Source organism: Rhea pennata, chromosome 1, assembly GCF_028389875.1.
Source record: "Rhea pennata isolate bPtePen1 chromosome 1, bPtePen1.pri, whole genome shotgun sequence".
In the NCBI taxonomy this organism is placed as follows: Eukaryota; Metazoa; Chordata; class Aves; order Rheiformes; family Rheidae; genus Rhea; species Rhea pennata.
In genome coordinates, this window is record NC_084663.1 from 65,084,438 (window position 1) to 65,098,493 (window position 14,056).

The following is a 14,056-nucleotide window of genomic DNA, read 5'->3' on the forward strand; positions in this document are numbered from 1 at the left end:
AAGATGGGAGAGCACAGTGTACTTCAAAATTGTTGAAAGAAGCCTGCATGCTGTCAGCTTCTTCTGTGTCTAGGCTCTAGAGGAATCTTAGGAAAGGTCTCCGTTTCACGCCAGAAATATTAAGAAGCTTGTCCTGACGGCTCCGCTTTACAGGAGAGCAGTTGTTGTTAGCGTATCTCCCAGTGTTGTGCAGCTGCTTCCCACTAGTCTGGCTGTAATGTCAGACTGCATAACAGTCTGAGAACAAAATAGCAGTGGACAGCTTTTCTCTCATCTGACTTTTCAATAAAGGCATTATTGTGTTTTAATATTTACAATATTTGTGCTGTAATATTGCCTACACTCAAAGCAGATAATATGCAGCTTTAACCTCTCTGTCATATTTTTTACTGCATTAAACTGACTGACACATGGTATGCTTTATATCTTACACCTGAAGCAGCATTTTTTATTCCCTTCCACAACTGAGCTTAAGAAGTTTTAAAGGTTCATCCAAACAATATGACTTTTTCCCTCTATCTCCCACCTTATCCTCCCTATGCCATCTTTCTGTTTTCTGAGCAAACAAATAAGTAAAAAGCTTTTATAAAAAGAAGAGTCTGAACATTAAGTAAGTTCCTCAGAGCTTAGCTGTTATCTTTCTAAAGGCCTTCTGGTGGTTAAATAAGACAGGGCTTTATTTGTCTGAGGGAGAAAGTCCAGAGAAGGGAAGACTTTCCTTTGGTTGAGGAGGAAAGGATTAGAGACCTTCTGGGCAGACTAGACATCCACAAATCCATGAACTCGGATGGGATGCACCCACGGGTACTGAGGGAGCTGGCGGATGATATTGCCAAGCCGCTCTTCATCATCTTTGAAAGGTCCTGGAGAAGTGGAGAGGTGCCTGAGGACTGGAAGAAAGACAGTGTCACTCCAGTCTTCAAGAAGGGCAAGAAGGAGGACCCAGGCAACTATAGGCCAGTCAGCCTCACCTCCATCCCTGGAAAGGTGAGGGAACAGCTCATTCTGGATGTCATCTCCAAACATATGGAGGATAAGAAAGTGATCAGGAGTAGCCAGCATGGATTCACCAAGGGGAAATCCTGCTTAACCAATCTGATAGCTGTCTATGATAGAATGACTGGCTGGGTGGATGAGGGGAGAGCAGTGGACATTGTGTACCTTGACTTCAGCAAGGCTTTTGACACTGTCTCCCGTAACATCCTCCTAGATAAGCTCAGGAAGTGTGGGTTAGACGAGTGGACAGTGAGGTGGCTTGAGAAGTGCCTGAAAGGCAGAGCTCAGAGGTTGTCATCAGTGGCATGGAGTCTAGTTGGAGGCCTGTGCCTGGTGGCATCCCCCAGGGCTCAGTGCTGGGTCCCATCCTGTTCAACTTTTTTATCAATGACCTGGATGAGGGGACAGAATGCCTCCTCAGCAAGTCTGCTGATGATACCAAGCTGGGAGGAGTGGCTGACACAACTGAGGGCTGTGCTGCCCTTCAGAGAGACCTGGACAAGGTGGAGAGCTGAGTGGAGAGGAACCTCATGAGGTTCAATAAGGGCAAGTGCAGAGTCCTGCACCTACGGAAGAATAACCCTAGGCACTAGTACAAGCTGGGGACTGACCTTGTGGAGAGCAGCTCTGCAGAGAAGGACCTGGGAGTGCTGCTGGATGACAAGCTGACCATGAGCCAGCAATGTGCCCTTGTGGCCAAGAAAGCCAATGGTCTCCTGGGGTGCATTAGGAAGAGTGTTGCCAGCAGGTCGAGTGAGGTGATCCTGCCCCTCTACTCAGCCCTGCTGAGGCATCATCTTAAGTCCCGTGCCCAGTTCTGGGCTTCCCAGTACAAGAGATGCATGGAGCTACTGGAGAGAGGCCAGCGTGGGGCTACAAAGATGATCAGAGGGCTGGAGCACCTGCCCTCTGAGGAACAGCTGCAAGAGCTGGGCCTCTTCAGCCTGGGGAAGACGGGGATCTTATCAATGTGGATAAGTACCTGAAGGGAGGGTGTCAAGGGGACGGGGACAAACTCTTTTCAGTTTTCCCGTGTGACAGGACAAGAGGCAATGGGCAGAAATTGAAGCACAGGAAGTTCTGCCTGACCGTGAGGGGGAATTTCTTCCCTGTGAGAGTGACGGAGCACTGGACCAGGTTGCCCAGAGAGGTTGTGGAGTCTCCTTCTCGGGAGATGGTCAAGGCCCACCTGGATGCAACCCTGTCTACCATGCTCTAGGTGACCCCGCTGAGCACGGGGTTTGGACTAGATGACCTCCAGAGGTCCCTTCCAACCTGACTGATTCTATGATTCTTTAAAGATATACAGGTATAAATTATGCTTGAAATAACTTTATTTTCTTTTAAATTTCTTAGACTTTTCAGAAATAGCCAGCAAGACTAAGTAATAAGCATATCCCCCCTTTACCCCAGGCTGGGGAAGAGATCTTTGTAGGTATATTTTTACTTCTATTTCACCTATTTCTGCATAGAGTATGCACTTACATATTAGAATCTTTGTTGATATCTGTGACCTCTACATCAAGTTTAAGATTTGTAGGTATAGAAAATGACAAAGAAAACTATGTCAGAAATATAGGAAGTTGCAAATGTAGTGAGGAGAAGAGTACTGTAGGAAACAGTACAAAATAAAAGACTATATTGAAATTTTTAGTTTAAAAGGTTGATTCTTTCTCATTTTTTTTCTACTTCCATCTAACCGGTCAGAGGTTAGTATAGAATACAAATCTGATAGTGATTTCCCGAGTCACATCTACAGGCTAACACCATTCACCTGAGCTGATATAAACTGTAAACTACAAAGTTCTTTTGTAGTAATGTAGTTGTAACTCTCTCTGAGTCATTCTGTTAGGCAACTTTTACCAGATACTCAAAGCTTCACACACAGCTTAAAAGTACTAAGAAATTATTTTTTTGACAATTCTCATAATGGATAGCTACATTTACCCAGCTAGTAGTCTAAGTATTAGTATACTTACCACCTCCAGTAAGAAACCCTATGAGTCTTTGCTGGCCAGGCAGCCATCAATGAGGTGGCAACATGTCAGTGCTCATGGCTCTTTGGAATAGGATGACCCTTCACGTTATTAGGTGCTTTGTCCTGGCTACCTGTTTCTTCTTTTAGGCTTTTATGCCTCTGCACATTGATATTTTTCCTCTTGAGCCCTCAAGGTGCTATCAGTTTGCAGCTTTACCTTTTGCATCTTATGTGACTTTATGCACTTCCTCACAGCTCTTTCTCACAATGAAACAGTTTGCTCAGATGTTTAGGCCAAGGTCATTTAGCGGGGCTGTACTGGACCTAAGGCTTGGACCGCAGAGAACTGAAACCCGCAGAGCAGGGATACAGGAAGATTAAACAGGTAATAATGTCATACTTACTAAGTGAGGTGAGCAGGGTCGTTCATCCCATGCTGAGACCTTTTTTTCAAGCCATCTGCAGACACAAGAAGGTATTATGCTGGTTTATACATGGTGCATATTGCCTACCAGCTTGACTCCAGCTTACTCATCTGATTCAATTCAGTCTGTACCTTTAGAGCATGCGAGTTTTCCATTGAAGCAGCAGGAATAAACATTACAACTGCATACACACGTTCATGTCCCTTTTCTTGGTTCAGGGGTTAGCTTCCTGCCCTACAGGGAATTCTGGATAACTTATTGTCAAAACAGCTCTCAGTAGGATCGAGGCCTTGCATGAAAAATTATGTTTACCACAATGAATGTTTTAGAACAAAGTACAAAACCATGAGACAGTAAGTGGTAGTTCAGGATGGTATCTGATGCTAGGTAGTGCTGAAGATTTCCACAAAAAAAAAGAAACAGAGTCACAATTAGTCTATTCTGTAGAAATCATTAGAATTACTTAAAAAATTTTTTTGCTTTACACTAGTTTTTTTTCTTCTCCTTTTATTTATATAAAATTATTATTGTAAATTAAATGACAAGGCAAATTAGTAAAACTAGGAGGGAGGAACACTGTACAGAATAAAATACATCAACATCTTCTGAAAAGCTAATGTGGTTTGAAGATTCTGAACATCGCAAAGGGGAGCCTCCATGTCATAATTATATTGGCCGGTGATTTTGAACAGAAATTATGCTTAATCCTGTGACAACGCAGTATCTTGCATGATGTAGAAGTACCTCACAGGCAGAAATTACCACTACTATTTATATAATATAATGACCCTATGTGTGTAAAAGGGCTCATTACTGTATAATGCCTAATCTGGATTGAAAAAATAAATTTTACAACAATAGAAGCACAATAGCTCTCTTGAAAATGGAGCTTCACAGCTGTTAAATTGAAACTAATCTCTGCAAGGACACTTAAGAGACATCAAAAATTCTGTGCCCACTGATGTGTAGAATTTGCTATTTATTCTCTCCGTATCTGAGAAAGTAATTTTTTTCATTCAAACTGTTGAAGCCTTTGTTATATATGCTTCCATTAGAAATTCAGAAATTACTTCAAAAATCCTGAGCTTTTTGAGTAATATAGTTGCTAGAGGAGTCACAAACACTCTTAGAGAGATGATGAAGTAATATTGGATTTATTTGTTAGAACTAAAGCACCTGAGAAGCCACTGTCTTTGGTCACTTCAAGGTCTCTTGAGAGAACCTTGAGGCAGCTCTTCAAAGCTGCGCTGACTCTTTCACAAACTAAGCCCATAAGCCATGTTGCATTGGCTGAAGTTTTTCCAATTTGTGAATGGCTTTGGCCATATTAAGAGGAATTTGAGAAGAGCTTATGGAGAATTAGGAGTTCTTATTCAGAAGTCAGTAGCTTAGCTGTTGGTTATTATTTTGTCCTGCTGGTTTTTCTAATGTCAATTCCAATGATTTTCATGTCAGAAAAAAACACCTTGGCAACACTTTGGGAGCAGGAATATTACATGGAGCTGTTTGGAAGCTACTGGCTCATTAAATATAATTTCTTTCCAGCACATCTATTCTTCTAGAACTTTTTGATAATTATTGTTTTTTCTTCTTTTCTTTAAAGGAAAGGAAAAATTGAATAAAAGTGAATATTATTTTACATTGAGGAGAAGCACTTATCTTTCTCTAAAAGATTTAAGAAATCTTGCTACTCTGCTTTCCTGAGAGTGGAAAACTACCACAGTGCCACTGCTGATATTCTAAATATGGCTCAGTTACCTTTGGGTTATACCACTGAAGAGTTGGAGAATGACAGCAGTGAATCAGTCTTATATTCACTAGATCTTATAATTATATCAGTCATTGAACCATGTTGAAATATAAAGAGCTAGAAAGTAATAAAAAAGTGGCAGTCACCTGAAGTGATACAAAACTTGAAAATGCCAATAAGTTCAACTGAGATCACTCTTTGGTTCATAAACCCCTTCTTTCACCAGACTGAGTCCTAATATTTGCACCAAGACAGATTTCTTTGCAGTAAAAGTGAAAAATACAACAAAAATACTGATTCTTTGAATGCTTTATTTTACTCAGGCAACAGTTATGAATGAAGTCTGACTATAGACCAGCCACTGCCACATACTTATTTAAGACTCACAATGTTATGAATAGAATGACAATATTTTTTTTTCCTCTGGAGGTTCTCTTTCCCTAAACTTGATGCCAATGTTTTTTTAAATGATGAAATTAACAATGGATTTTTTCAATGTGCTAAAATAAATGTTATGTAAAAAGAACTTAGGCAAATAAAAATTTATACTGAGTACCTTTGGGACATATATTTAAAATAATTTAAGTTTCAGATTATATTTTTACTGACATTATTTCCCAGCTATATTTTTCCCAAATTCCTTCTGCTTAAATTTAAGCAAAGAATCCATCGTTCTAGTGACTTTCTCCTCTATACTCAATGGAAAGAGAGAGGCATCTGTAAAGCATTGATTCAGTCACCCTAGGTCAGAAGTCTGTGCATGGGTTCAGAGGGAACTCTTATTGAGTAGGATCTTTGTTTAAACGTCTAAAGTTACATAGAACTAAACCAACCTCTGTTGCTTATATAGACTGTACTGTCTAACTACTACCCATGCAAATGGATTTTCTAGTTTCAAGGTCATTTAAGGAGAGCATAGCTGGCTTCATAAAGTGTATCTAACCGAAGCTGCACAAATACAGCAGAAAGAGTTGGCAAAGTAATAAACTTCTTGTTAGGACAGAAGGTCCACGTTATGACAGAAAAATCAAAGTCTCTCTCAGTCAACAAACTCTAGAACTAGAAGTCCAGTCAGAGGGCAAGAAATCAGGCAGAGGAAAGGGCTGTAAAATTTGGATGGGAGTGGAACCCTTTTGTGAAATATCAGGATGAAAAACATTAGATAAATATGTATATATTTAGATGCTAATGGCTGCTATCACTCAGGGACCTAGTGAATAATTAGAGAAGAAATGTTAAATATTACAAAATTCATACAGAGATGCTAATCTCTAATTTCTGAGGAAATTATGGTTAAGAAATCTGATATCTTTGCGATTTTCTTGTGTAGTTGGTACTTTTTAGTGCCTCTTATTCCTGGGAGCCTATCAAGAACTGTATTGAAAGTGTGAGGTCTCTAAATGTATTAGGCACAGTAGCTTTGCACATTTATGGTATTTGTTTCACTAAGTATATTAGGTATATCTCCCTGATCCACCCCCCCCCCTTTTTTTTTTTTTTTTTTTTTGTCCTAAAAATGAGCTTTGGGAATCAAGAGATTTATCTTGTATCTCAACAATTAGAAGAAAGTGAAATGTGCTGAAAATAATCCTTATTACTTCCTCACAGTCAGCATAGGGAATACCACTCTAGAAAACAGCAGCAGCCATTCTCCTCCTAGGGTAGGATCTTATTTGTACTTTCCTATTGGAAATACGGTCCTTAGTTGATTCTCTTTTCACAGAATCATAGAATAGCTTAAGTTGGAACAGATTCCTGGAGAGGATCTAGTCCAATCTCCTGCTTAAAGTAAGGCTAACTTCAAACTCCAGATTTTTCAAAGCCTTTACCACTAAGGATAGAGATTCCACAACCTCTCTGGACACCTTTTTCAGTGCTGCAACACTTCCATAACAACGGACTATTTCTTTATGTATCATTGAAATATCTTTTGCTTAAACTTATGTCTATTGTCTTCTATCCTTTTGTTCTGTACTCTTAGAAGAGTCCAGCTCTCTTTTCCGTGATTGAAATTAGATCTTCATTTAGTCTTCTGTTCTCCGGGCTAAACAAGCCCAGTCCTCTCATCCTCTCCTTGTTAACTACATGTTCCAGCCCTCTTACCATCTTAGTGGTCCTCTTTTGGACTGTCTCCAGCATATCAGCTGCTCTTCCCAATTTGGTGCTGTTTACCAGCCTGTTGTGTGGGTATTTCATGCTGTTATTCAGCTCTTTAATGAAGGATTTGAACAATATTAGTTCCACTATCAGCTACCAGTGAGTGCTAGTAGTAATCAGCTGCCAGTTTGACTTTGAACCTCTGCCATTAGCCTTTCAGGCCAGTGGTCCATAAATTTTCCATTCATCTTATATTCCATCTATCCCAAACATCTTTCTTCAATTTAGCATATGGGATACCACACTGAGAACCTTGCTAAAGTCAAGACAAATATTCACTGCTCTTTTCTTGTCTACAGAGACAATCACCTTATTATAGTAAGCAACCAGGTTGGTTAGGTGCAAATTTTCACTCATAAAACCACCCTGACTATTCCCAGAGACTTTCTTGTTCTTCATGTGCCTGTATTTACATGAGGCTTTCAGAAGGATTTACTACAGTGTCTTCCCAGGGACCGAGTTCAGGCTGGCTAGATCCTCCTTCTGGATTTTTTTCTGTTGCATATCTTCCTCCATCAGCATGAGGGCAGATACCTTCCCAGATTCCAGACTCAGACTCAAGTTACATCCTTCTCTTTTCCTTTTAAATCTCTTCAAAATTAGAATCACTCACTATTCATTCATCAGATCTATATCTTACGGTGAGAAAAATTTTCATTCACATGGGTAGCTGTGAACCTGTGACATACTGAAGACAAGAAGTCAAAGTGATGAATAAGAGAGGATTGGTTTGGGATTTGGCCTCCTCCTGTCTGTAATAATTTTAGTGAACCCCATTTCAGGTACTATTTTAGGGTCTCAACTGGCTTCCCTAGCTGTGAGATTTGTTTCTATTACCACATATATAATTTACTGGATATGAGAAATCTATGCTTCAAATGCAGCAAAATCCCTTCTTTCCTTGCACACTTATAAAAGGACTATCTTAAGTTTCCATAGGTATCTATATGTAGAATTAATTCTATATTATTATCCAGGTTTCAAAGCATTAGGCATTACACTGAGCACAGGTGGTCCTACTAAACATGTTTGCACACACAGGTGATCATTGTATTCTATGAAGTATCTTGTTACACAATAGATCAGTTAAGGAGATTGTGTCTGCTGGAAACTCAATTAGGACTAATCAGTTTTATCCTGATGATCTCAGAAAGGAGTTTACTTGTACTGTCAATAGTAGGAACTAGATATGTCATTTAAAATTTGTCCTTATTAAGAAGAAGTTTAATCTTCCTATTCCCTTAGGTGTACCCGAAGTATTCTGTTTTATCACATCCCATCTGATGGTAAGATAGATTAGCAGTCAGTCATTTAGGGATTCAAAGATCATTTCCATTTCACGCATTTTCCTCCTAGTTTCTAGTGAGTTGCTCTGCAGTGAAGGAAACAACAACAATGTAAGATATCCTTAGATATGTCTAAGGTGATACTTCAGATCATCTTTCAGAGCTTTCAGAAACTGGCTCTGTTAGCTGTCCTTCCATTTTATATGTGACAGTCTTCACCCAAATTGTTCAGACAGTGCTTTTTTCAAAGCAGAATCTTTCCTGTAGCTAGTTTGAAGAATCTTTGACATTTGATCAGGAGCTTTAGCAGTTGCTGGTTCTCAACTTGTTTCTGTGGGAATTGCACAGCTGGATGTGCTGCACCAGTTCTTGCTGAACTTGGTGGAGCAGCAGCTACTGTTTCTTTCCCATCCGTGTTTGCAGGACATTCCTTCAGACTGTGGCCACACTCTCCACTGCGGGCAGGCTAGTCTCCAAGCATTGAAGGTAACAAATCTGGATTCAGCCAAAACCTTAGTTACTCAGAACTTCTTCTCAACCCAACAACATTATACAAGCAAATTTTGCAATAATTTAGTGGGTGGGCAAATTCCTCTCATCTCTGTGTGCAAGAGGTAAACTGATACAGAGAGTACCAAGCCTTATCAGAAGATATACCAATAAAATGTCCTCTCTTTCTTACTATAAAGGACCCATCATCTGTAGGTCACCACGGTAATATGGTGAAGAAGGTCTCATGTTTATGTGAGTCTGTGCTCCCTTTTCCCCAAAAGTGAAAGTGCAGTGGTATGCTGGCATTCCAGCCCACCTCTGCCTCTGATGACTGCCGATGGGTTACTAAGAATAGTGTCTCGAATGCCATGAGAAAACTGGATATGGCTTTCACTGCAATCAATGCTCATACATTTTATCTTCCAGCTAATTGATGGGACTCTTTAAAAGTAACAAATAAAATGGAAACATGAGACCACAGGTGAAAAAAAAAGCAAACACACCCTTTAAAAGTTAAAGAATTGGCAGTACTATTTGTGATAATCACTTAAGGATAAATGGAGAGCACACGGAAAAGCCTCACACCATTACTATATAGAAATGAAATATTTCTCTGCGAAGGAAATTGTGGTTGTTTTCTAACTAATGTCAGTAGAGGTTACTGAAAACACATTGATGCTTCATTTACATTTTGAGAGCATGAAGTGTCAGAATGTTCTTTGTCAATTTGATTCACTTCTGCAAAAACTGGAAAGAGGAGAGAACTGTGTTACATGTTTGGCATTTTTAGAGATAAAATTATACTTTTCTCCACTGAAAGATCCAAACCACAAATTACATTTGACCAAATTTATTCCTGTGACTTAGTGAGGCCAGGCAGCAAAAAAGGAGACTTCTCACAAATCAGAGCCATATGTAAGAAAATCCTAGTCAAAATGACAGTCTCTCATTCCTCGCACAAAGGCACCTATGCAAGAAATTAGAGTATGATTATTTGTCTTCATGATGAGAAATAAATAATGGCTCCACCCAGCACTCATCCTAAAACCAATGAGATATTGCAGTTGTTCAACTACAGAGGGCATCCTATAATGACAGTGTTCTACCAGGAGAATGAGATGAAAGAAAATTGACCTTTGCAGTTTAATATATGATCATAGCCTATGAAGAGAAGACTGAAGAACTTGCTCACAACCGCTGTTCCTGCTGAAAAAGCTACTGCACAATTATTTGGAAACAATGTAGAAGTATGTTCATGGAGGCTCTCTACAGCTACAAAATTAGTATCTGCATTTTTATACTCTTTTTCCAAGTGTTACATCCTACCCATAAAAATTTACTTTGTTTTGAAACATGTTACAGAGTACAAGAGCCTATTTGGACTTCTAAGTCTCCTGAATGCTAATACCACTTATAATTTAAGTTACATTACATGCATTTTTAAGTTACATATTGTAAAACACACTTCATAGCTTGAAGATAAGTTTTGTTCTACAAAAGATTTCAAAGAAACAAACAAAAAAGGCAATGGAGAATACCTTTACATTAAATAGAGAATAACCTTTAATTTAAGCCTGGATTTATCCCATTTAAGGCACTTAACTGAAGTGCCTAAATTTAAAGTCTGGTTTCTCTGTGCTCCCTCTAAAACCAGTGGAATGATAGAGAAGTTTCCAGAGAGTACGTCCTGTCTGGACTGATATTTAGAGATGTCTTTGCTGCTGTTGAGAGAGCTTAGCATTACTAAGTTCCCATTATAGGTTTCTCAGGTAAATGTAACTTTGGCAGAGGAATTCAGGCTAATTATTTATAGTTATGCTCCTATCCTGTTTCTCAAATAAATAAACTGATATAATAGAAGGAACCTATGGGACTCTGTAAACAGCATAATATATTGTCATCTTTGGAATAAAATACAACACATTATAAACCAGCAGCTGTGAAGAGAAACTGTAATGAACAGCACTATTTAAGTCTGTTCTGAAAAAGACTGCAAGGCATTTGAAATATTAACTAGCAGAAGGATCTTCAGTATTGAACAGCCATGGAAAACAACTATTCACAATGAAGTTAACAGAGAACAGTTTCCTGAGAGGATGAAAACATACGTTCCCTCGTCAGGACCCTTCTGCCCCATAAATCAACTGTTTTAAATCCAGTGAATAGATATGCAAATAGTAAGTTCTCCAGACATGATCCATTTACTGTGTACATAGTCTAAGAAGTTAACTTTCTCATCGCCTCTTCTGCAGCTACTGGATTGCTTTGGAAAACTCTAGAGGAAAAAAAAAAAGTGCTTTCCAAATAGCAATTGCTATGAATCAGATGAATCAGTCATAGTCATGTTAAATGATTCTGAATGAAAACACAATCTTTCCTATTAAAATTATAAGGGAGATGAAAAAGAAGCTGTCTATATCATATAGAATGGCAAACTATGGAAAAGTCTAACAATACCCTATAACTAGCCATATCTTAGCAAAAGCTCTCCTGTCTGCAATGTCACTGCTAGCAGCACTCACATATTTAATAGATCGTTAAATATGATCTATTTGTCCTTGATTACTTTTGAATTATAAAGTGAACAAATGCTGATAGTAGCTTATCTGTAGAAGTTTGACTATCTTGTATTTCATACTGGGAGTAACTCAAAATTGCATTGAAATTCAGTTGAGAGAGCTGTAATAGCATTATTTCTGGAGCTGCTTCTTATTAGTCTAATATTCTTATTTGCTTTCTCTTCTCATGGTAAAAGTGTGCAAACTAATCCAAAAGTACTGCCATATGCAAACTCTGTACACCTTGTTAAATCATATTTTGCTTAAAGAGTTTCCGTAATGTGTATAAGGCTCTCTGTGCAGTTCTAATCATAACGACCCTCAAAAGAAACAAGGCTCATACAAACTCCCAGATCCAAAATGTAGTCTAAAGAAGTACCTGGGAGGCCAGATTAGCCTTGAGCAGCTTACGTAGTATAGAAAACAAATTACACCTTCAGCTTTACTTTCTTACCCTATTGGAGAATATGAATGTATTAAAACATTCCCCAGAGGTGGAACAGCTCCACTTACTGATAGCTATAAGTAGGAGCACAGTTCAGTCCTTAATTCGTGTATTTATCTACGCAATATTAGCACCTAGTCATACCAGTGAAAGATCGATGCTTTATTCTACAAACATGAGGGAAAGGGAGGCTTTTGCTAGAGAGAACTTAAAATGTAATTATGTATGTAATAAGCGGATATCATAGCAGCTAGGACAAGAGAAAAAAGTAAAGATACATAACTCACATGTTATTTAAACATAATACATGTAAAAATCTCTGATGGCCAGCTACTACACAGCTTTACTGTAAAAGGAGGTCTGAATCTAAATATAGAAATTACATTAAACCAATCATTTATATGTGAGGTGAGAGGTGAAACAGCCTGTGTTTTCCTGTCACCTAGTCAGGCTTGCTGAGCTGCCGCAGGGGCATGAGAGCAGAGCAGAGTTACTGAGATAGCGATGCAGCTCTTTGACTGCTGGACAGCCAGGACTTCATTACTTATTGCAGTCTTTTTTTACCAGCGGACGCATGAAAAGGATTTAATAGAAAATAGAAAATCAACAGAAAAGTGTATAGGGAGAACTATACGCAAAATCTGAGTTTTCATCCCTGAATAACAGAAATAATTCATTTGAAGTGAAATTAAAAGCATATATCTTCAATCAGTTCCTCACACGGCCTCTGCCAGCCCATTGTTCCACAACGGCAAGAGTGAGCTAGCATAATAATTAAACAGACCAGAGATCTGGAAGAGAACAGAACAAGGAACCTCTCCCAAATTCCTTCCACAACCAGCTATATCTCACTTTAATTAACTGAATGCAACCATATTTTCTAATATTCATGAAAAGAATAAAATCCCTTAGTCTTAGCTGGTGTTTTTATAGTTCTTCAGGATCACTATCTGGGAAACTCTGTAGAATTTGTAGGAATTTACCATAAGTACAGTCAATGACAAGTGTAGCTTTAAGCTCAGTCATCAGTGCTCAAAAGTAGGATTCAGGTCAAAGACAGATTCCACTGTAGCTTAGGATAAAAATGTTCCCAGGAGATCTAGGGTTCTTTGGAAACCAGGCAAAGGACTTCCCAAAGCATAGCACAAGTTTAGGAGCTATGCAGTAGTGGAGAGCAATCTTGGAGAAAGCACTGTATCCTTCATGCTTCCCTTACCACTTTTAGTTCTACTGACATTTAAGATTGCACCTGAGCTACAGTTTTTTGCTATGCTTTGGGATTAACCGTATAACTCTTCCACCAATTGGATTCAACATCTTCCTTACAGTAATTCCATAGACATTAGTAGTACAAGAGAAAGCAATGGTCACTACATTTTATATGATTTATAAAAATATTTCTCTAATGCAATTATTATTCTTTGAAATGTTAGCATTCACATTTACCATTAGAGGGCTGTATTGTTTATTACTTTCTTGTCTGTTGCTTATTACATACTTGTTTATATCGGTCAAAAACTGCCTGTAATACCATAACCATGACACATCCAAGTGTCCTGCCTTTCATGCAGTAAGCCTCTCCTTATCAACTAACAGTATCAGGACTGCAAGAGAAACATATAAAGCAGAAATTTTCCATAAAACTCCTTGGCTGACCTTAGAGGTTATTTCTGCTACAGCTAATGACTCAAGAGATGGTTTCCCTACTTCATCAAGGGAAAACAGAGCAGGCTTTTCTATAGTCAGATTTGAGAGGGAGGTCTCGGACAGAAAATCTGTCTTCATTGAGATCAAGGGAGAATTATGCCACTGAATTCTGTGGGTTCAAGAAATCTCTTGCTGTATCCTACTGAATTAGAAGTCAACAAGGAAAACTCCTACAACTAACTGAGAAAGTTAAGATGAAATCTTATGCGTAAGTGCCTTAATCTGTAAGCACCCAATTCAGGATATATTGCATCTTTCTCCG